The sequence below is a fragment of the Ambystoma mexicanum genome, chromosome 12 (genome assembly GCF_040938575.1).
Source record: "Ambystoma mexicanum isolate Mex_15411 chromosome 12, UKY_AmexF1_1, whole genome shotgun sequence".
Classification (NCBI taxonomy): Eukaryota; Metazoa; Chordata; class Amphibia; order Caudata; family Ambystomatidae; genus Ambystoma; species Ambystoma mexicanum.
In genome coordinates, this window is record NC_090936.1 from 454162816 (window position 1) to 454189320 (window position 26505).

Below are 26505 nucleotides of genomic sequence, written 5' to 3' on the forward strand. Positions count from 1 at the left end.
GCACAGAGCCAACCATGTCCAGCTACGCACAGATTTCTCCATGTCCAGCTATGCACAGTTAACTCCATGTCCGGCTACGCACACATTCATTCAATCTCACTCATTTGCATTAGATGTGGATACTTACGACATTAGGCCAGAGGTACAGTATTCACCATTGTTCCTCTCCCAGGCATGAGAGACCAAGAAACAAGGTAAGATACCTACTCTGCTATTGTGATAATAGAAGGCATATATAAATAAATGAAGAGCACGTGCCCTAGTAACTCTTTTTGTACCCACAAACTGTGTGTCCAGCTATGAACAGAGCCAACCATGTCCAGCTATGCACAGATTTCTCCATGTCCAGCTATGCACAGATAACTCCATGTCCGGCTACGCACACATTCATTCAAGCTCACTCATTTGCATTTGACCCTTTTAAAAGACTGCCACAGGAAGCTCAGTTTTCAACTTAGAAATTCTATTTCAATATTTAACTGTGCATATATGCTTTCAAGTTCAGCAATTTTGTGCACAGAAAACAAATATCCAGCCAAGGGCAGCACTCTCCATATAAACCTATGGAGACTACTATAACTGCACATATTAACAGAAATATCTGCGTACAGGCAAATTCAAATATGTGCAGGAACAGATAGGAATACATTAAGTCATTTGCTTGAAAGTAGATATTCCTAGAAGATGTTGTAGCATAAACAAAGAATCCTTTTACTCTCATTTATTAACACATTCCTCAATGGGATATGTATGTTTCTGCATTTCAAGGTATGCAGGCATTCACCTCCATCCATCTATGCATGGATCGGCTTGGTGGCCTCAAATGGTGTCGGCGAGGGAGACGTCTTGCAGTCTTGAGACACACTCTCAGCTGAAGAAGCAGCACAGGAATACACCAAGGTGTGCAGCGACATTACAAGCATGCAGAAAAAGTTCCATAACCCTAAGTTCTCTTCTTTCCCGAGGTATGAAAACAAGAAACAGCAAGATAGATGTAGACTGCAGCATTGCAAAGATATGAAGTATACAGAAACAAGGCCTCTCCACTGTTGCTCTCGCAGGCATGAAAGACGAAGAAACAGGGCGATTGACCTGCACTTCTGCAACTCTCAAAGATGTGGATACTCACGAGATTAGTCCAGAGGTACAGTATTCACCATTGTTCATCTCCCAGGCATGAGAGACCAAGAAACAAGGTAAGATACCTACTCTGCTGTTGTGTTAATAGAAGACATATATAAATAAATGTAGAGCATGTACTCTAGTAACACTTTTTGTAACCACATACTCTGTGTCCAGCTATGCACAGAGCCAACCATGTCCAGCTACGCACAGATTTCTCCATGGCCAGCTATGCACAGATAACTCCATGTCCGGCTATGCACACATTCATTCAATCTGACTCATTTGCATTAGATGTGGATACTCACAAGATTAGGCCAGAGGTACAGTATTCACCATTGTTCCTCTCCCAGGCATGAGAGACCAAGAAACAAGGTAAGATACCTTCTCTGCTATTGTGATAATAGAAGGTATATATAAATAAAGAGCACGTGCCCTATTAACTCTTTTTGTACCCACATACTGTGTCCAGCTATGCACAGAGCCAACCATGTCCAGCTACGCACAGATTTCTCCATGTCCAGCTATGCACAGTTAACTCCATGTCCGGCTACGCGCACGTTCATTCAATCTCACTCATTTGCATTAGATGTGGATACTCACAAGATTAGGCCAGAGGTACAGTATTCACCATTGTTCCGCTCCCAGGCATGAGAGACCAAGAAACAAGGTAAGATACCTACTTGCGATAGAAAGCATATATAAATAAATGAAGAACACGTGCCCTAGTAACTCTTTTTGTACCCACAAACTGTGTGTCCAGCTATGCACAGAGCCAACCATGTCCAACTATGCACAGATTTCTCCATGTCCAGCTATGCACAGATAACTCCATGTCCGGCTACGCACACATTCATTCAATCTCACTCATTTGCATTTGACCCTTTTAAAAGACTGCCACAGGAAGCTCAGTTTTCAACTTAGAAATTCTTTTTCAATATTTAGCTGTGCATATATGCTTTCAAGTTCAGCTATTTTGTGCACAGAAAACAAATATCCAGCCAAGGGCAGCACTCTCCATATAAATCTTTGGAGACTACTATAACTGCACATATTAACAGAAATTTCTGCGTGCAGGCAAATTCAAATATGTGCAGGAGCAGATAGGAATACATTAAGTCATTTGCTTGAAAGTAGATATTCCTAGATGATGTCGTAATATAAACAAAGAATCCTTTTATGCTCATTTATTAACACATTCCTCAATGGGATATGTATGTTTCTGCATTTCAAGGTATGCAGGCATTCACCTCCATCCATCTATGCATGGATCGGCTTGGTGGCCTCAAATGGTGTAGGCGAGGGAGACGTCTTGCAGTCTTGAGACACACTCTCAGCTGAAGAAGCAGCACAGGAATAGACCAAGGTGTGCAGCGACATTACAAGTAAGCAGAAAAAATTCCATAACCCTAAGTTCTCTTCATTCCCGAGGTATGAAAGCAAGAAACAGCAAGATATATGTAGACTGCAGCCTTGCAAAGATATGAAGTATACAGAAACAAGGCCTCTCCACTCTTCCTCTCGCAGGTATGAAAGACCAAGAAACAGGGCGATTGACCTGCACTTCTGCAACTCTCAAAGATGTGGATACTCACGAGATTAGTCCAGAGGTACAGTATTCACCATTGTTCCTCTCCCAGGCATGAGAGACCAAGAAACAAGGTAAGATACCTACTCTGCTGTTGTGATAATAGAAGGTATATATAAATAAAGAGCACGTGCCCTAGTAACTCTTTTTGTACCCACATACTCTGTGTACAGCTACGCACAGAGCCAACCATGTCCAGCTACGCACAGATTTCTCCATGTCCAGCTATGCACAGTTAACTCCATGTCCGGCTACGCACACATTCATTCAATCTCACTCATTTGCATTAGATGTGGATACTCACGACATTAGGCCAGAGGTACAGTATTCACCATTGTTCCTCTCGCAGGCACGAGAGACTAAGAAACAAGGTAAGATACCTACTCTGCTATTGTGATAATAGAAGGCATATATAAATAAATGAAGAGCACGTGCCCTAGTAACTCTTTTTGTACCCACGAACTGTGTGTCCAGCTATGAACAGAGCCAACCATGTCCAGCTATGCACAGATTTCTCCATGTCCAGCTATGCACAGATAACTCCATGTCCGGCTACGCACACATTCATTCAAGCTCACTCATTTGCATTTGACCCTTTTAAAAGACTGCCACAGGAAGCTCAGTTTTCAACTTAGAAATTCTATTTCAATATTTAACTGTGCATATATGCTTTCAAGTTCAGCAATTTTGTGCACGGAAAACAAATATCCAGCCAAGAGCAGCACTCTCCATATAAACCTATGGAGACTACTATAACTGCACATATTAACAGAAATATCTGCGTACAGGCAAATTCAAATATGTGCAGGAACAGATAGGAATACATTAAGTCATTTGCTTGAAAGTAGATATTCCTAGATGATGTCGTAGTATAAACAAAGAATCCTTTTACTCTCATTTATTAACACATTCCTCAATGGGATATGTATGTTTCTGCATTTCAAGGTATGCAGGCATTCACCTCCATCCATCTATGCATGGATCGGCTTGGTGGCCTCAAATGGTGTCGGCGAGGGAGACGTCTTGCAGTCTTGAGACACACTCTCAGCTGAAGAAGCAGCACAGGAATACACCAAGGTGTGCAGCGACATTACAAGTATGCAGAAAAAGTTCCATAACCCTAAGTTCTCTTCTTTCCCGAGGTATGAAAACAAGAAACAGCAAGATAGATGTAGACTGCAGCACTGCAAAGATATGAAGTATACAGAAACAAGGCCTCTCCACTGTTGCTCTCGCAGGCATGAAAGACGAAGAAACAGGGCAATTGACCTGCACTTCTGCAACTCTCAAAGATGTGGATACTCACGAGATTAGTCCAGAGGTACAGTATTCACCATTGTTCCTCTCCCAGGCATGAGAGACCAAGAAACAAGGTAAGATACCTACTCTGCTGTTGTGTTAATAGAAGACATAAATAAATAAATGAAGAGCATGTACTCTAGTAACACTTTTTGTAACCACATACTCTGTGTCCAGCTATGCACAGAGCCAACCATGTCCAGCTACGCACAGATTTCTCCATGGCCAGCTATGCACAGATAACTCCATGTCCGGCTATGCACACATTCATTCAATCTGACTCATTTGCATTAGATGTGGATACTCACAAGATTAGGCCAGAGGTACAGTATTCACCATTGTTCCTCTCCCAGGCATGAGAGACCAAGAAACAAGGTAAGATACCTACTCTGCTATTGTGATAATAGAAGGTATATATAAATAAAGAGCATGTGCCCTAGTAACTTTTTTGTACCCACATACTCTGTGTCCAGCTACGCACAGAGCTACCATGTCCAGCTACGCACAGATTTCTCCATGTCCAGCTATGCACAGTTAACTCCATGTCCGGCTACGCACACATTCATTCAATCTCACTCATTTGCATTAGATGTGGATACTCACGAGATTAGGCCAGAGGTACAGTATTCACCATTGTTCCTCTCCCAGGCACGAGAGACTAAGAAAGAAGGTAAGATACCTACTCTGCTATTGTGATAATAGAAGGCATATATAAATAAATGAAGAGCACGTGCCCTAGTAACACTTTTTGTATCCACAAACTGTGTGTCCAGCTATGCACAGAGCCAACCATGTCCAGCTATGCACAGATTTCTCCATGTCCAGCTATGCACAGATAACTCCATGTCCGGCTACGCACACATTCATTCAATCTCACTCATTTGCATTTGACCATTTTAAAAGACTGCCACAGGAAGCTCAGTTTTCAACTTAGAAATTCTATTTCAATATTTAGCTGTGCATATATGCTTTTAAGTTCAGCTATTTTGTGCACAGAAAACAAATATCCAGCCAAGGGCAGCACTCTCCATATAAACCTATGGAGACTACTATAACTGCACATATTAACAGAAATTTCTGTGTGCAGGCAAATTCAAATATGTGCAGGAACAGAAAGGAATACATTAAGTCATTTGCTTGAAAGTAGATATTCCTAGATGATGTCGTAGTATAAACAAAGAATCCTTTTACTCTCATTTATTAACACATTCCTCAATGGGATATGTATGTTTCTGCATTTCAAGGTATGCAGGCATTCACCTCCATCCATCTATGCATGGATCGGCTTGGTGGCCTCAAATGGTGTCGGCGAGGGAGACGTCTTGCGGTCTTGAAACACACTCTCAGCTGAATAAGCAGCACGGGAAAACACCAAGGTGTGCAGCGACATAACAAGTATGCAGAAAAAATGCCATCGCCCTAAGTTCTCTTCTTTCCCGAGGTATGAAAGCAAGAACTGCAAGATAGATGTAGACTGCACCATTGCTAAGATATGAAGTGTACAGAAACAAGGCCTCACCACTGTTCCTCTCGCAGGCATGAAAGACCAAGAAACAGAGCGATTGACCTGCACTTCTGCAACTCTCAAAGATGTGGATACTCACGAGATTAGTCCAGAGGTACAGTATTCACCATTGTTCCTCTCCCAGGCATGAGAGACCAAGGAACAAGGTAAGATACCTACTCTGCTACTGTGATAATAGAAGGCATAGATAAATAAATGAACAGCACGTGCCCTAGTAACACTTTTTGTACCCACAAACTGTGTGTCCAGCTATGCACAGAGCCAACCATGTCCAGCTATGCACAGATAACTCCATGTCCGGCTACACACACATTCATTCAATCTCACTCATTTGCATTTGACCCTTTTAAAAGACTGCCACAGGAAGCTCAGTTTTCAACTTAGAAATTCTACTTCAATATTTAGCTGCGCATATATGCTTTCAAGTTCAGCTATTTTGTGCACAGAAAACAAATATCCAGCCAAGGGCAGCACTCTCCATATAAACCTATGGAGACTACTATAACTGCACATATTAACAGAAATTTCTGCGTGCAGGCAAATTCAAATATGTGCAGGAACAGATAGGAATACATTAAGTCATTTGCTTGAAAGTAGATATTCCTAGATGATGCCGTAGTATAAACAAAGAATCTTTTTACTCTAATTTATTAACACATTCCTCAATGAGATATGTATGTTTCTGCATTTCAAGGTATGCAGGCATTCACCTCCATCCATCTATGCATGGATCGGCTTGGTGGCCTCAAATGGTGTAGGCGAGGGAGACGTCTTGCAGTCTTGAGACACACTCTCAGCTGAAGAAGCAGCACAGGAATACACCAAGGTGTGCAGCGACATTACAAGTATGCAGAAAAAATTCCATAACCCTAAGTTCTCTTCTTACCCGAGGTATGAAAGCAAGAAACAGCAAGATATATGTAGACTGCAGCCTTGCAAAGATATGAAGTATACAGAAACAAGGCCTCTCCACTCTTCCTCTCGCAGGTATGAAAGACCAAGAAACAGGGCGATTGACCTGCACTTCTGCAACTCTCAAAGATGTGGATACTCACGAGATTAGTCCAGAGGTACAGTATTCACCATTGTTCCTCTCCCAGGCATGAGACCAACAAACAAGGTAAGATACCTACTCTGCTGTTGTGTTAATAGAAGACATATATAAATAAATGAAGAGCATGTACTCTAGTAACACTTTTTGTAACCACATACTCTGTGTCCAGCTATGCACAGAGCCAACCATGTCCAGCTACGCACAGATTTCTCCATGGCCAGCTATGCACAGATAACTCCATGTCCGGCTATGCACACATTCATTCAATCTCACTCATTTGCATTAGATGTGGATACTCACGAGATTAGGCCAGAGGTACAGTATTCACCATTGTTCCTCTCCCAGGCACGAGAGACTAAGAAACAAGGTAAGATAGCTACTCTGCTATTCTGATAATAGAAGGCATATATAAATAAATGAAGAGCACGTGCCCTAGTAACTCTTTTTGTACCCACAAACTGTGTGTCCAGCTAGGAACAGAGCCAACCATGTCCAGCTATGCACAGATTTCTAAATGTCCAGCTATGCACAGATAACTCCATGTCCGGCTACGGACACATTCATTCAATCTCACTCATTTGCATTTGACCCTTTTAAAAGACTGCCACTGGAAGCTCAGTTTTCAACATAGAAATTCTATTTCAATATTTAACTGTGCATATATGCTTTCAAGTTCAGCTATTTTGTGCACAGAAAACAAATATCCAGCCAAGGGCAGCACTCTCCATATAAATCTATGGAGACTACTGTAACTGCACATATTAACAGAAATATCTGCGTACAGGCAAATTCAAATATGTGCAGGAACAGATAGGAATACATTAAGTCATTTTCTTGAAAGTAGATATTCCTAGATGATGTCGTAGTATAAACAAAGAATCCTTTTACTCTCATTTATTAACACATTCCTCAATGGGATATGTATGTTTCTGCATTTCAAGGTATGCAGGCATTCACCTCCATCCATCTATGCATGGATCGGCTTGGTGGCCTCAAATGGTGTCGGCGAGGGAGACGTCTTGCAGTCTTGAGACACACTCTCAGCTGAAGAAGCAGCACAGGAATACACCAAGGTGTGCAGCGACATTACAAGTATGTAGAAAAAATTCCATAACCCTAAGTTCTCTTCTTTCCCGAGGTATGAAAGCAAGAAACAGCAAGATAGATGTAGACTGCAGCATTGCAAAGATATGAAGTATACAGAAACAAGGCCTCTCCACTGTTCCTCTCGCAGGCATGAAAGACCAAGAAACAGGGCGATTGACCTGCACTTCTGCAACTCTCAAAGATGTGGATACTCACAAGATTAGGCCAGAGGTACAGTATTCACCATTGTTCCTCTCCCAGGCATGAGAGACCAAGAAACAAGGTAAGATACCTACTCTGCTATTGTGATAATAGAAGGTATATATAAATAAAGAGCACGCGCCCTAGTAACTCTTTTTGTACCCACATACTCTGTGGCACAGAGCCAACCATGTCCAGCTATGCACAGATTTCTCCATGTCCAGCTATGCACAGTTAACTCCATGTCCGGCTACACACACATTCATTCCATCTGACTCATTTGCATTAGATGTGGATACTCACGAGATTAGTCCAGAGGTACAGTATTCACCATTGTTCCTCTCCCAGGCATGAGAGACCAAGAAACAAGGTAAGATACCTACTCTGCTGTTGTGTTAATAGAAGACATATATAAATAAATGAAGAGCATGTACTCTAGTAACACTTTTTGTAACCACATACTCTGTGTCCAGCTATGCACAGAGCCAACCATGTCCAGCTACGCACAGATTTCTCCATGGCCAGCTATGCACAGATAACTCCATGTCCGGCTATGCACACATTCATTCAATCTCACTCATTTGCATTAGATGTGGATACTCACGAGATTAGGCCAGAGGTACAGTATTCACCATTGTTCCTCTCCCAGGCACGAGAGACTAAGAAACAAGGTAAGATAGCTACTCTGCTATTTTGATAATAGAAGGCATATATAAATAAATGAAGAACACGTGCCCTAGTAACTCTTTTTGTACCCACAAACTGTGTGTCCAGCTATGAACAGAGCCAACCATGTCCAGCTATGCACAGATTTCTAAATGTCCAGCTATGCACAGATAACTCCATGTCCGGCTACGCACACATTCATTCAATCTCACTCATTTGCATTTGACCCTTTTAAAAGACTGCCACAGGAAGCTCAGTTTTCAACTTAGAAATTCTATTTCAATATTTAACTGTGCATATATGCTTTCAAGTTCAGCTATTTTGTGCACAGAAAACAAATATCCAGCCAAGAGCAGCACTCTCCATATAAACCTATGGAGACTACTGTAACTGCACATATTAACAGAAATATCTGCGTACAGGCAAATTCAAATATGTGCAGGAACAGATAGGAATACATTAAGTCATTTGCTTGAAAGTAGATATTCCTAGATGATGTCGTAGTATAAACAAAGAATCCTTTTACTCTCATTTATTAACACATTCCTCAATGGGATATGTATGTTTCTGCATTTCAAGGTATGCAGGCATTCACCTCCATCCATCTATGCATGGATCGGCTTGGTGGCCTCAAATGGTGTCGGCGAGGGAGACGTCTTGCAGTCTTGAGACACACTCTCAGCTGAAGAAGCAGCACAGGAATACACCAAGGTGTGCAGCGACATTACAAGTATGTAGAAAAAATTCCATAACCCTAAGTTCTCTTCTTTCCCGAGGTATGAAAGCAAGAAACAGCAAGATAGATGTAGACTGCAGCATTGCAAAGATATGAAGTATACAGAAACAAGGCCTCTCCACTGTTCCTCTCGCAGGCATGAAAGACCAAGAAACAGGGCGATTGACCTGCACTTCTGCAACTCTCAAAGATGTGGATACTCACAAGATTAGGCCAGAGGTACAGTATTCACCATTGTTCCTCTCCCAGGCATGAGAGACCAAGAAACAAGGTAAGATACCTACTCTGCTATTGTGATAATAGAAGGTATATATAAATAAAGAGCACGCGCCCTAGTAACTCTTTTTGTACCCACATACTCTGTGTCCAGCTACGCACAGAGCCAACCATGTCCAGCTATGCACAGATTTCTCCATGTCCAGCTATGCACAGTTAACTCCATGTCCGGCTACACACACATTCATTCCATCTGACTCATTTGCATTAGATGTGGATACTCACGAGATTAGGCCAGAGGTACAGTATTCACCATTGTTCCTCTCCCAGGCATGAGAGACCAAGAAACAAGGTAAGATACCTACTCTGCTATTGTGATAATAGAAGGCATATATAAATAAATGAACAGCACGTTCCCTAGTAACACTTTTTGTACCCACAAACTGTGTGTCCAGCTATGCACAGAGCTAACCATGTCCAGCTATGTACAGATTTCTCCATGTCCAGCTATGCACAGATAACTCCATGTCCGGCTACAAACACATTCATTCAATGTCACTCATTTGCATTTGACCCTTTTAAAAGACTGCCACAGGAAGCTCAGTTTTCAACTTAGAAATTCTACTTCAATATTTAGCTGTGCATATATGCTTTCAAGTTCAGCTATTTTGTGCACAGAAAACAAATATCCAGCCAAGGACAGCACTCTCCATATAAACCTATGGAGACTACTATAACTGCACATATTAACAGAAATGTCTGCATGCAGGCAAATTCAAATATGTGCAGGAACAGATAGGAATACATTAAGTCATTTGCTTGAAAGTAGATATTCCTAGATGATGTCACAGTATAAACAAAGAATCTTTTCTGCTCATTTATTAACACATTCCTCAATGGGATATGTATGTTTCTGCATTTCAAGGTATGCAGGCATTCACCTCCATCCATCTATGCATGGATCGACTTGGTGGCCTCAAATGGTGTCGGCGAGGGAGACGTCTTGCAGTCTTGAGACACACTCTCAGCTGAAGAAGCAGCACAGGAATACACCAAGGTGTGCAGCGACATTACAAGTATGCAGAAAATATTCCATAACCCTAAGTTCTCTTCTTTCCCGAGGTATGAAAGCAAGAAACAGCAAGATAGATGTAGACTGCAGCATTGCAAAGATATGAAGTATACAGAAACAAGGCCTCTCCACTGTTCCTCTCGCAGGCATGAAAGACCAAGAAACAGGGCGATTGACCTGCACTTCTGCAATCTCAAAGATGTGGATACTCACGAGATTAGTCCAGAGGTACAGTATTCACCATTGTTCCTCTCCCAGGCATGAGAGACCAAGAAACAAGGTAAGATACCTACTCTGCTGTTGTGTTAATAGAAGACATATATAAATAAATGAAGAGCATGTACCCTAGTAACACTTTTTGTAACCACATACTCTGTGTCCAGCTATGCACAGAGCCAACCATGTACATCTAAGCACAGATTTCTCCATGGCCAGCTATGCACAGATAACTCCATGTCCGGCTATGCACACATTCATTCCATCTGACTCATTTGCATTAGATGTGGATACTCACAGGATTAGGCCAGAGGTACAGTATTCACCATTGTTTCTCTCCCAGGCATGAGAGACCAAGAAACAAGGTAAGATTCCTACTCTGCTATTGTGATAATAGAAGGCATATATAAATAAATGAACAGCACGTGCCCTAGTAACACTTTTTGTACCCACAAACTGTGTGTCCAGCTATCCACAGAGCCAACCATGTCCAGCTATGCACAGATTTCTCCATGTCCAGCTATGCACAGATAACTCCATGTCCGGCTACGCACACATTCATTCAATCTCACTCATTTGCATTAGATGTGGATATTCACAAGATTAGGCCAGAGTTATAGTATTCACCATTGTTCCTCTCCCAGGCATGAGAGACCAAGAAACAAGGTAAGATACCTACTCTGCTATTGTGATAATAGAAGGTATATATAAATAAAGAGCACGTGCCCTAGTAACTCTTTTTGTACCCACATACTCTGTGTACAGCTACGCACAGAGCCAACCATGTCCAGCTACGCACAGATTTCTCCATGTCCAGCTATGCACAGTTAACTCCATGTCCGGCTACGCACACATTCATTCAATCTCACTCATTTGCATTAGATGTGGATACTCACGACATTAGGCCAGAGGTACAGTATTCACCATTGTTCCTCTCGCAGGCACGAGAGACTAAGAAACAAGGTAAGATACCTACTCTGCTATTGTGATAATAGAAGGCATATATAAATAAATGAAGAGCACGTGCCCTAGTAACTCTTTTTGTACCCACAAACTGTGTGTCCAGCTATGAACAGAGCCAACCATGTCCAGCTATGCACAGATTTCTCCATGTCCAGCTATTCACAGATAACTCCATGTCCGGCTACGCACACATTCATTCAAGCTCACTCATTTGCATTTGACCCTTTTAAAAGACTGCCACAGGAAGCTCAGTTTTCAACTTAGAAATTCTATTTCAATATTTAACTGTGCATATATGCTTTCAAGTTCAGCAATTTTGTGCACAGAAAACAAATATCCAGCCAAGAGCAGCACTCTCCATATAAACCTATGGAGACTACTATAACTGCACATATTAACAGAAATATCTGCGTACAGGCAAATTCAAATATGTGCAGGAACAGATAGGAATACATTAAGTCATTTGCTTGAAAGTAGATATTCCTAGATGATGTCGTAGTATAAACAAAGAATCCTTTTACTCTCATTTATTAACACATTCCTCAATGGGATATGTATGTTTCTGCATTTCAAGGTATGCAGGCATTCACCTCCATCCATCTATGCATGGATCGGCTTGGTGGCCTCAAATGGTGTCGGCGAGGGAGACGTCTTGCAGTCTTGAGACACACTCTCAGCTGAAGAAGCAGCACAGGAATACACCAAGGTGTGCAGCGACATTACAAGTATGCAGAAAAAGTTCCATAACCCTAAGTTCTCTTTCCCGAGGTATGAAAACAAGAAACAGCAAGATAGATGTAGACTGCAGCACTGCAAAGATATGAAGTATACAGAAACAAGGCCTCTCCACTGTTGCTCTCGCAGGCATGAAAGACGAAGAAACAGGGCGATTGACCTGCACTTCTGCAACTCTCAAAGATGTGGATACTCACGAGATTAGTCCAGAGGTACAGTATTCACCATTGTTCCTCTCCCAGGCATGAGAGACCAAGAAACAAGGTAAGATACCTACTCTGCTGTTGTGTTAATAGAAGACATAAATAAATAAATGAAGAGCATGTACTCTAGTAACACTTTTTGTAACCACATACTCTGTGTCCAGCTATGCACAGAGCCAACCATGTCCAGCTACGCACAGATTTCTCCATGGCCAGCTATGCACAGATAACTCCATGTCCGGCTATGCACACATTCATTCAATCTGACTCATTTGCATTAGATGTGGATACTCACAAGATTAGGCCAGAGGTACAGTATTCACCATTGTTCCTCTCCCAGGCATGAGAGACCAAGAAACAAGGTAAGATACCTACGCTGCTATTGTGATAATAGAAGGTATATATAAATAAAGAGCATGTGCCCTAGTAACTTTTTTGTACCCACATACTCTGTGTCCAGCTACGCACAGAGCTACCATGTCCAGCTACGCACAGATTTCTCCATGTCCAGCTATGCACAGTTAACTCCATGTCCGGCTACGCACACATTCATTCAATCTCACTCATTTGCATTAGATGTGGATACTCACGAGATTAGGCCAGAGGTACAGTATTCACCATTGTTCCTCTCCCAGGCACGAGAGACTAAGAAAGAAGGTAAGATACCTACTCTGCTATTGTGATAATAGAAGGCATATATAAATAAATGAAGAGCACGTGCCCTAGTAACACTTTTTGTATCCACAAACTGTGTGTCCAGCTATGCACAGAGCCAACCATGTCCAGCTATGCACAGATTTCTCCATGTCCAGCTATGCACAGATAACTCCATGTCCGGCTACGCACACATTCATTCAATCTCACTCATTTGCATTTGACCCTTTTAAAAGACTGCCACAGGAAGCTCAGTTTTCAACTTAGAAATTCTATTTCAATATTTAGCTGTGCATATATGCTTTCAAGTTCAGCTATTTTGTGCACAGAAAACAAATATCCAGCCAAGGGCAGCACTCTCCATATAAACCTATGGAGACTACTATAACTGCACATATTAACAGAAATGTCTGTGTGCAGGCAAATTCAAATATGTGCAGGAACAGAAAGGAATACATTAAGTCATTTGCTTGAAAGTAGATATTCCTAGATGATGTCGTAGTATAAACAAAGAATCCTTTTACTCTCATTTATTAACACATTCCTCAATGGGATATGTATGTTTCTGCATTTCAAGGTATGCAGGCATTCACCTCCATCCATCTATGCATGGATCGGCTTGGTGGCCTCAAATGGTGTCGGCGAGGGAGACGTCTTGCGATCTTGAAACACACTCTCAGCTGAATAAGCAGCACGGGAAAACACCAAGGTGTGCAGCGACATAACAAGTATGCAGAAAAAATGCCATCGCCCTAAGTTCTCTTCTTTCCCGAGGTATGAAAGCAAGAACTGCAAGATAGATGTAGACTGCACCATTGCTAAGATATGAAGTGTACAGAAACAAGGCCTCACCACTGTTCCTCTCGCAGGCATGAAAGTCCAAGAAACAGAGCGATTGACCTGCACTTCTGCAACTCTCAAAGATGTGGATACTCACGAGATTAGTCCAGAGGTACAGTATTCACCATTGTTCCTCTCCCAGGCATGAGAGACCAAGGAACAAGGTAAGATACCTACTCTGCTACTGTGATAATAGAAGGCATATATAAATAAATGAACAGCACGTGCCCTAGTAACACTTTTTGTACCCACAAACTGTGTGTCCAGCTATGCACAGAGCCAACCATGTCCAGCTATGCACAGATAACTCCATGTCCGGCTACACACACATTCATTCAATCTCACTCATTTGCATTTGACCCTTTTAAAAGACTGCCACAGGAAGCTCAGTTTTCAACTTAGAAATTCTACTTCAATATTTAGCTGCGCATATATGCTTTCAAGTTCAGCTATTTTGTGCACAGAAAACAAATATCCAGCCAAGGGCAGCACTCTCCATATAAACCTATGGAGACTACTATAACTGCACATATTAACAGAAATTTCTGCGTGCAGGCAAATTCAAATATGTGCAGGAACAGATAGGAATACATTAAGTCATTTGCTTGAAAGTAGATATTCCTAGATGATGCCGTAGTATAAACAAAGAATCTTTTTACTCTAATTTATTAACACATTCCTCAATGGGATATGTATGTTTCTGCATTTGAAGGTATGCAGGCATTCACCTCCATCCATCTATGCATGGATCGGCTTGGTGGCCTCAAATGGTGTCGGCGAGGGAGACGTCTTGCAGTCTTGAGACACTCTCTCAGCTGAAGAAGCAGCACAGGAATACACCAAGGTGTGCAGCGACATTACAAGTATGCAGAAAAAATTCCATACGCCCTAAGTTCTCTTCTTTCCCGAGTTATGAAAGCAAGAAACAGCAAGATAGATGTAGACTGCAGCATTGCAAAGAAATGAAGTATACAGAAACAAGGCCTCTCCACTGTTGCTCTCGCAGGCATGAAAGACGAAGAAACAGGGCGATTGACCTGCACTTCTGCAACTCTCAAAGATGTGGATACTCACGAGATTAGTCCAGAGGTACAGTATTCACCATTGTTCCTCTCCCAGGCATGAGAGACCAAGAAACAAGGTAAGATACCTACTCTGCTGTTGTGTTAACAGAAGACATATATAAATAAATGAAGAGCATGTACTCTAGTAACACTTTTTGTAACCACATACTCTGTGTCCAGCTATGCACAGAGCCAACCATGTCCAGCTACGCACAGATTTCTCCATGGCCAGTTATGCACAGATAACTCCATGTCCGGCTATGCACACATTCATTCAATCTGACTCATTTGCATTAGATGTGGATACTCACAAGATTAGGCCAGAGGTACAGTATTCACCATTGCTCCTCTCCCAGGCATGAGAGACCAAGAAAGAAGGTAAGATACCTACTCTGCTATTGTGATAATAGAAGGTATATATAAATAAAGAGCACATGCCCTAGTAAATCTTTTTGTACCCACATACTGTGTACAGCTATGCACAGAGCCAACCATGTCCAGCTACGCACAGATTTCTCCATATCCAGCTATGCAGAGTTAACTCCATGTCCGGCTACGCACACATTCATTCAATCTCACTCATTTGCATTAGATGTGGATACTCACGAGATTAGTCCAGAGGTACAGTATTCACCATTGTTCCTCTCCCAGGCATGAGAGACCAAGAAACAAGGTAAGATACCTACTCTGCTGTTGTGTTAATAGAAGACATATATAAATAAATGAAGAGCATGTACCCTAGTAACACTTTTTGTAACCACATACTCTGTGTCCAGCTATGCACAGAGCCAACCATGTCCAGCTATGCACAGATTTCTCCATGGCCAGCTATGCACAGATAACTCCATGTCCGGCTATGCACACATTCATTCAATCTGACTCATTTGCTTTAGATGTGAATACTCACAAGATTAGGCCAGAGGTACAGTATTCACCATTGTTCCTCTCCCAGGCATGAGAGACCAAGAAACAAGGTAAGATACCTACTCTGCTATTGTGATAATAGAAGGCATATATAAATACATGAACAGCACGTGCCCTAGTAACACTTTTTGTACCCACAAACTGTGTGTCCAGCTATGCACAGAGCCAACCATGTCCAGCTATGCACAGATTTCTCCATGTCCAGCTATGCACAGATAACTCCATGTCCGGCTACGCACACATTCATTCAATCTCACTCATTTGCATTTGACCCTTTTAAAAGACTGCCACAGGAAGCTCAGTTTTCAACTTAGAAATTCTACTTCAATATTTAGCTGTGCATATATGCTTTCAAGTTCAGCTATTTTGTGCACAGAAGCAAATATCCAGCCAAGGGCAGCACTCTCCATATAAACCTATGGAGACTACTATAACTGCACATATTAACAGAAATTTCTGTGTGCAGGCAAATTCAGATATGTGCAGGAACAGATAGGAATACATAAAGTCATTTGCTTGAAAGTAGATATTCCTAGATGATGTCATAGTATAAACAAAGAATCCTTTTATGCTCATTTATTAACACATTCCTCAATGGGATATGTATGTTTCTGCATTTCAAGGTATGCAGGCATTCACCTCCATCCATCTATGCATGGATCGGCTTGGTGGCCTCAAATGGTGTAGGCGAGGGAGACGTCTTGCAGTCTTGAGACACACTCTCAGCTGAAGAAGCAGCACAGGAATACACCAAGGAGTGCAGCGACATTACAAGTATGCAGAAAAAATTCCATAACCCTAAGTTCTCTTCTTTCCCGAGGTATGAAAGCAAGAAACAGCAAGATATAAGTAGACTGCAGCATTGCAAAGATATGAAGTATACAGAAACAAGGCCTCTCCACTGTTCCTCTCGCATGCATGAAAGACCAAGAAACAGGGCGAATGACCTGCACTTCTGCAACTCTCAAAGATGTGGATACTCACAAGATTTGTCCAGAGGTACAGTATTCACCATTGCTCCTCTCCCAGGCATGAGAGACCAAGAAACAAGGTAAGATACCTACTCTGCTGTTGTGTTAATAGAAGACATATATAAATAAATGAAGAGCATGTACCCTAGTAACACTTTTTGTAACCACATACTCTGTGTACAGCTATGCACAGAGCCAACCATGTCCAGCTATGCACAGATTTCTCCATGGCCAGCTATGCACAGATAACTCCATGTCCGGCTATGCACACATTCATTCAATCTGACTTAATTTGCATTAGATGTGGATACTCACAAGATTAGGCCAGAGGTACAGTATTCACCATTGTTCCTCTCCCAGGCATGAGAGACCAAGAAACAAGGTAAGATACCTACTCTGGTATTGTGATAATAGAAGGCATATAAAATAAATGAACAGCACGTGCCCTAGTAACACTTTTGTACCCACAAACTGTGTGTCCAGCTATGCACAGAGCCAACCATGTCCAGCTATGCACAGATAACTCCATGTCCGGCTACACACACATTCATTCAATCTCACTCATTTGCATTTGACCCTTTTAAAAGACTGCCACAGGAAGCTCAGTTTTCAACTTAGAAATTCTACTTCAATATTTAGCTGCGCATATATGCTTTCAAGTTCAGCTATTTTGTGCACAGAAAACAAATATCCAGCCAAGGGCAGCACTCTCCATATAAGCCTATGGAGACTACTATAACTGCACATATTAACAGAAATTTCTGCGTGCAGGCAAATTCAAATATGTGCAGGAACAGATAGGAATACATTAAGTCATTTGCTGGAAAGTAGATATTCCTAGATGATGCCGTAGTATAAACAAAGAATCTTTTTACTCTAATTTATTAACACATTCCTCAATGGGATATGTATGTTTCTGCATTTCAAGGTATGCAGGCATTCACCTCCATCCATCTATGCATGGATCGGCTTGGTGGCCTCAAATGGTGTCGGCGAGGGAGACGTCTTGCAGTCTTGAGACACACTCTCAGCTGAAGAAGCAGCACAGGAATACACCAAGGTGTGCAGCGACATTACAAGTATGCAGAAAACATTCCATAACCCTAAGTTCTCTTCTTTCCCGAGGTATGAAAGCAAGAAACAGCAAGATAGATGTAGACTGCAGCATTGCAAAGAAATGAAGTATACAGAAACAACGCCTCTCCACTGTTGCTCTCGCAGGCATGAAAGACGAAGAAACAGGGCGATTGACCTGCACTTCTGCAACTCTCAAAGATGTGGATACTCACGAGATTAGTCCAGAGGTACAGTATTCACCATTGTTCCTCTCCCAGGCATGAGAGACCAAGAAACAAGGTAAGATACCTACTCTGCTGTTGTGTTAATAGAAGACATATATAAATAAATGAAGAGCATGTACTCTAGTAACACTTTTTGTAACCACATACTCTGTGTCCAGCTATGCACAGAGCCAACCATGTCCAGCTACGCACAGATTTCTCCATGGCCAGTTATGCACAGATAACTCCATGTCCGGCTATGCACACATTCATTCAATCTGACTCATTTGCATTAGATGTGGATACTCACAAGATTAGGCCAGAGGTACAGTATTCACCATTGCTCCTCTCCCAGGCATGAGAGACCAAGAAAGAAGGTAAGATACCTACTCTGCTATTGTGATAATAGAAGGTATATATAAATAAAGAGCACATGCCCTAGTAAATCTTTTTGTACCCACATACTGTGTACAGCTATGCACAGAGCCAACCATGTCCAGCTACGCACAGATTTCTCCGTATCCAGCTATGCACCGTTAACTCCATGTCCGGCTACGCACACATTCATTCAATCTCACTCATTTGCATTAGATGTGGATACTCACGAGATTAGGCCAGAGGTACAGTATTCACCATTGTTCCTCTCCCAGGCATGAGAGACCAAGAAACAAGGTAAGATACCTACTCTGCTATTGTGATAATAGAAGGCATATATAAATAAATGAAGAACACGTGCCCTAGTAACTCTTTTTGTACCCACAAACTGTGTGTCCAGCTATGCACAGAGCCAACCATGTCCAGCAATGCACAGATGTCTCCATGTCCAGCTATGCACAGATAACTCCATGTCCGGCTATGCACACATTCATTCAATCTCACTCATTTGCATTTGACCCTTTTAAAAGACTGCCACAGGAAGCTCAGTTTTCAATTTAGAAATTCTATTTCAATATTTAGCTGTGCATATATGCTTTCAAGTTCAGCTACTTTGTGCACAGAAAACAAATATCCAGCCAAGGGCAGCACTCTCCATATAAACCTACGGAGACTACTATAACTGCACATATTAACAGAAATTTCTGCGTGCAGGCAAATTCAAATATGTGCAGGAGCAGATAGGAATACATTAAGAGGCCGATTCATGGAATAATTAGCGCGGCGCAAGTGGGCAAAAACGTGCGAATCGCAGTGGAATAGCGAAAATCGCAGTGCAATTGCGAAAATCGCACGAAAAGCAGCGCACGTCGATTCATGGAAGGCCGTGCGCGAGAAAACCAGCGGATGTGCGATAAAAAGTGCGTGGCGCACGTTGGCGCACAGGCCATCTAACAGCGTGCGCCAGGTCACTGCGAAAATCGCACAGGCCACAGCGAAAATCGCACATAGCGCGGCGCACGCAACAAAAGTAGGCGGAACACGGGCGTAACACTCGGAATGGGGAACAACTTGCCAAAACGTGGGCGTCACGGGGGAAGTACAGGGCACAAGTGCGCGGAACGCCCACACGCTCGCCTACAACACGTATTCATGGAATAGAATAGGGGAAAAAAGCGCACGCTCAAACCAGCGCACAGGCACAAACACGACCGCCACAAGAAAGCAGGCGGTAGCGTCTCTGCGGCTGTAAGAAATGTGCGCCAAAAGGTGCGCCAACAAATCGCACCTATATACTGCCATGATGAATGTCCCATACTGTGGCCCTCCAGGAAAAAAGACGTGCAAAGGGGTACCCACAAACACGGACACCCGCTGACAAAAAAATACGTGTGCGTGTATACCGGGGTGCGCGGGAAGTCTAACACGCGATTTCAGCAGGGTACGTGCATCACAGGGGTTCGCGTGAAGTTTCACACGCGATCGGGTCTGGGGGAGCGGGCTACGTGTATATCAGGGGTTCGCGTGAAGTTCCACACGCGAACAGGCTGGGCGCGTGTATTTCAGGGGTGCGCGGGAAGTTCCACACGCGAATAGCCTAGGCACGTGTATTTCAGGGGTGCGGGGGAAGTTCCACACGCGAACAGCCTGGGCGCGTGTATTTCAGGGGTGCGCGGGAAGTTCCACACGCGAATAGCCTGGGCGCGTGTATTCCAGGGGTGCGCGGGAAGTTCCACACGCGAATAGCCTGGGCGCGTGTATTTCAGGGGTGCGCGGGAAGTTCCACACGCGAATAGCCTGGGCGCGTGTATTTCAGGGGTGCGCGGGAAGTTCCACACGCGAACAGCCTGGGCGCGTGTATTTCAGGGGTGCGCGGGAAGTTCCACACGCGAATAGCCTAGGCGCGTGTATTCCAGGGGTGCGCGGGAAGTTCCACACGCGAATAGCCTGGGCGCGTGTATTTCAGGGGTGCGCGGGAAGTTCCACACGCGAATAGCCTGGGCGCGTGTATTTCAGGGGTGCGCGGGAAGTTCCACACGCGAACAGCCTGGGTGCGTGTATTTCAGGGGTGCGCGGGAAGTTCCACACGCGAATAGCCTAGGCGCGTGTATTTCAGGGGTGCGGGGGAAGTTCCACACGCGAACAGCCTGGGCGCGTGTATTTCAGGGGTGCGCGGGAAGTTCCACACGCGAATAGCCTAGGCGCGTGTATTTCAGGGGTGCGGGGGAAGTTCCACACGCGAACAGCCTGGGCGCGTGTATTTCAGGGGTGCGCGGGAAGTTCCACACGCGAACAGCCTGGGCGCGTGTATTTCAGGGGTGCGCGGGAAGTTCCACACGCGAATAGCCTAGGCGCGTGTATTTCAGGGGTGCGGGGGAAGTTCCACACGCGAACAGCCTGGGCGCGTGTATTTCAGGGGTGCGCGGGAAGTTCCACACGCGAATAGCCTAGGCGCGTGTATTCCAGGGGTGCGGGGGAAGTTCCACACGCGAACAGCCTGGGCGCGTGTATTTCAGGGGTGCGCGGGAAGTTCCACACGCGAATAGCCTAGGCGCGTGTATTTCAGGGGTGCGGGGGAAGTTCCACACGCGAATAGCCTGGGCGCGTGTATTTCAGGGGTGCGCGTGAAGTTCCACATGTGATTTGACAGTGTGGGTCCTCCCAGGTGTACCCTGTACACCCTCCACGGCCCCTGCAGGCAGCCCACACCACAGGGGACTACCCTGCATCCCTGGTCATGTCCCGCAGGCAGCCCACCCACCATGGGCATGCCCCCCAGCAAAGGCACATGTCTCCTTGAACTAATGAACACCAACTCATGTCCCCTTGCACCCCCACCCCCCAGCACTGTGGGGCACCTGCCAGCAGGCCCCCACCCATGTCCAACTCATGTCCCCCACCCCCCCCACCCCCCAGCACTGTGGGGCACCTGCCAGCAGGCCCCCACCCATGTCCAACTCATGTCTCCCACCCCCCCCACACCCCAGCACTGTGGGGCACCTGCCAGCAGGCCCCCACCCATGTCCAACTCATGTCTCCCACCACCCCCACCCCCCAGCACTGTGGGGCACCTGCCAGCAGGCCCCCACCCATGTCCAACTCATGTCTCCCACCACCCCTACACCCCAGCACTGTGGGGCACCTGCCAGCAGGCCCCCACCCATGTCCAACTCATGTCTCCCACCACCCCCACCCCCCAGCCACCAGGGTCACCCTCCACCAGGCCCCCACTCATGTCTCCCACCACCCCCACCCCCCAGCCACCAGGGTCACCCTCCACCAGGCCCCCACTCATGTCACCCACCACCCCCACACCCCAGCAGTGCAGGGTCACCCTCCACCAGGCCCCCACTCATGTCACCCACCACCCCCACACCCCAGCAGTGCAGGGTCACCCTCCACCAGGCCCCCACTCATGTCACCCACCACCCCCACCCCCCAGCAGTGCAGGGTCACCCTCCACCAGGCCCCCACTCATGTCTACCACCACCCCCACCCCCCAGCCACCAGGGGCACCCTCCACCAGGCCCCCACTCATGTCACCCACCACCCCCACCCCCCAGCAGTGCAGGGTCACCCTCCACCAGGCCCCCACTCATGTCTCCCACCACCCCCACCCCCCAGCACTGTGGGGCACCTGCCAGCAGGCCCCCACCCATGTCCAACTCATGTCTCCCACCACCCCCACCCCCCAGCCACCAGGGTCACCCTCCACCAGGCCCCCACTCATGTCTACCACCACCCCCACCCCCCAGCCACCAGGGTCACCCTCCACCAGGCCCCCACTCATGTCTCCCACCACCCCCACCCCCCAGCACTGTGTGGGACCTGCCAGCAGGCCCCCACCAATGTCCAATCCATGCCCCCCTGCACCTGGGTCCCAACATTCCCCAATCATGTCCGTAATGCCCATCCTCCCCTGCCAAAAGGCCCAACCAACTATCACACCCACCCACATATCAAAGGCAATTACATGTTACACCCCCAATGTAAATAATGCAATTTAACACATGTCTGTCACACACAATGGCTGCAAGTGAATGACAAAACACCCAACATGACATGCCTGAAAGCAATGAGATGATACGACACATTGAAGATTAAAAAAATAATATGTATTGAACAGCAAATAAGAAAAAACACAAAGCAAATCAAACAAAACAAGATGAATGTCCAAGAAAAAATTCTGAAAAATTAAAATAAGCCAATTAAGAAGATCATCCTGGGTCCATGAGCCCTACCAAATTAAACCTAACTGACTACTAACTAAAAAGTGAACTATATACAAAAAAGTGGTGCATTGTCCAATCGCAACCAAAAAAAAATCAAAAAAACAAAGGAAACCTAACCCTAACTATACAACTATATACAAAGGCAGCGGGCTATTCGGACGGCTCACTGGTTGTTGTCATGGGCCAGGGCATCATCGAACTCCTGGTCAATGGCTTGGAGGCGGGCATGTTCCCTGGCCCCGAGGTCCCGCAGGGATAACGCAGTGTCAAGCTCAAACTCCCTGCGAAGACCCTCGAGGCACTCAGCCCGCCTCAGCGCCCTCCGCATGGAGTCCTCCGCCCTGACCATCGTGAGCCGTTCCTCCTCTGCCCGCTGCCGCTCCGCACCTATCCGCTGGCACAACCTCTCCCACACGGAAGCCACTCCCATTCCAGGGTTCTCCTGCCCTCCGGCCGATGCCTGCACCCCTGATGTTGATGGCCCCGAGCCATGATGCCTCCCACGTTGAGCCTGCTGCTGCCTCCGACGCAACTGCCTGTGCCAGCACGACGGCATCCAGGCTGATGGAAACCACCGACGCCGTCGTGCACGTGCCCTGCCCGATGATGCCGTCACATCCTCCATCTGCTGGGGTCCAGTTGCTCTGGTGTCCACCCCTGCTGGATCTCTGACTCCCGACTGTGGCAGGGATGGGATCCCCACCGAGCTGGCTGCATTGGTCGGGGCAGGTCCACAGGGGGCCCTGGTGGCATCTGGGCTGGAAGACGGCAAGGAGAACGACTGGTGGATAGCCTGCACAGAGGAGGAGAGGGCCGCCACATTGGCCAACACATGCAGGAAACCCCCGAACATGGCCGATCCCAATTGGGCCACGTCGGCACGGTGCACTTCGTGATGACGTGCGTGCTCCTCCCGGGAAGCACGCACGGCATCACGAATCACAGCCGTGCGCATCGCGACCCCAATCAGGACCTTCTCCGCACGGCCAGGGGTTCCCACGTCCGCAGGTGGAGGGGAGTCAGGTGACATGGACATCCCCTCTACCTGCGGACAGGCCTGGGACGGGGCATCCCTGCTGGTGCATGGTGGTGCACTCACAGGGTCAGGGACAGCGACATGCACAGGCCCCTCCACGGTGACCTGTGCTGCCTCCTGCCCCTGGCCCTGGACTGCACCACTTGCACCAGCAGGGATGCCCCCACCAGGCCCCATGTGTGCCCCAGTGGCGGCCTCCTCCTCCTCTGTGCAAACCACCAACCTGGATGGCTCCTCACCGTCTCCCACCGTAGCAGGCCCCTGTGGGGGCTCACCCACCCCTTCCGCTGCAGCCGTGGGGGCATCCCCGCCGCCTTGCTCCACAGCGCCGTCTCCGCCCTCTTCTTCACTAGCCGCTGCGTAGAGGGAGACAAAGAACACAAGCATCAGGGCACTGTACAATGGTCCCCTAGACAGGAAGCAATAGCAGATGAGCACCACTGTCAAAGTACACTTCCATCATGTCCCTCCACAACACATGGGTCAGTCCAGGCAAAACACACACAGTAACAGGCATGGTGCATGCCATGGACATTTCCATGCATGTCCAATGGACTCTTGAAACATTCAATGATATGTAACTCACATGCATCATGCCTCATGCCCATCACATGCACACACTTCACCTCAGTCACATCCATCTGGCCCCAAACACACCAAACACAGCGGATACAAGGGTAATTTGGCTGCTTTACTGAATCTCTGCATTGTCACACACATGTGTCATGCATCCATGGCATGCACAAGTCACAGACACGCAGGTCAGGCACACAGACATGGCTACCATATATGTACCTGGCATCAGCACCCATCCCTCACCCCCACCCATGTCCAGGTACAGAGACTGGCATGCTCTCATGTTCAAAATCTGAATAGGGCTCCCCATGCGGCATTTCAACACATGCAACAACCATGTGCATCACACATCACTGGTCGCACATGCATTACCATGATGTCCCTGCACACATACATGCATACATGGCCTATGGCACACATACAGGCAAGTATCATAGAACCAGCACACCGCAACATGCCCTGTCTCACACAGTAATGCATGGACACTTACCGCTCAACTCCAGACGGGCCTCCCTCTCAAGGATCTGGGCGTGGAGCGCTGGGCGTACGCGTTCCAGGACCCTCATCTGGATGGAACTCATGCGGCCCCGGCCCCCCTCCACGAGGCGCCGGGCCTTCACAAGGGTCCTGGACCTCAAGTCCTCCCAGCGCTTCTTGATCTTCAGGACGTCGCGGGTTGCCACCCCCTCCGCGTTGATGGCAACCACACAGTCGGCCCAGATCCTCTGCCGTCCTTCCTTGCTGGCGCGGGACGATCCAAAGAGGGCATCATACTGCCCCAGGACATGCTCCACCAGGACACCAACTTCGGTGACAGTGAAGCTGGTGCCCCTCTGCCCCTCTGGCCTGGGGTTGCCACTGGTGCCAGATGTGGAAGTGCCCGACATGGCAACCCCAGAGGCAGGTGTGGGTGGGCAACTGGGTCCTGGGGCTGGGCTGTGGAGCGATGTAATACCAGTCGGGAGTCTTCAGTTCCAGCAGGGGTGGACACAGCAACTGGACCCCTGCAGATGGCTGATGTGCAGGCACCAAATGGCAGGGCACGGTGGCAGCAGGCAGGCAGGCAGCAGCAGATGGCACGTGGGAGGCTGCTCGGGGCACTGGGGGGCAGTAACTCGGCCTTCTGGGCAGGAGCGTGGGCTTCCGTGTGTTTTCGCGTGGCCAGCTTGATACGGAGTGATTTGGCACGTGAAAATCCTGCACGTCAGCGTGAAATCCGAGGAAAGGCCCTTAGCGCGTAAGCGCGTCAGCACGCATACGCGATTCTATTGGACCAGAGTCCCTCAGCGCGTAAGCGCGTCTGTGACGTGACCCGCACGGGTGTTCCCCACTCAGCACGTGATGACGGGGCACACGTGGAGATACTGCACGTCAGAGTGTCATCGCGTGTAATTGGACAAAAGTGCGCGTACACGCGATTGGCCTATGTACGTGTATTTAATGGGTGCGCGGCCACTTACACACGCAAGTACGTCAGCGAACCTGTATCACGTGGTGCGTGTGAATTTCCGCACGCTATTGGACTGGGAACTGGATGCCAGGGGTGTGCGGGTCACACGCTGTATCCCGTGGTGCGTGTGAATTTCCACACGCTATTGGACTGGGAACTGGATTCCAGGGGTGCGCGGGTCACACGCTGTATCCCGTGGTGCGTGTGAATTTCCACACGCTATTGGACTGGGAACTGGATTCCAGGGGTGCGCGGGTCACACGCTGTATCCCGTGGTGCGTGTGAATTTCCACACGCTATTGGACTGGGAACTGGATTCCAGGGGTGCGCGGGTCACACGCTGTATCCCGTGGTGCGTGTGAATTTCCACACGCTATTGGACTGGGAACTGGATTCCAGGGGTGCGCGGGTCACACGCTCG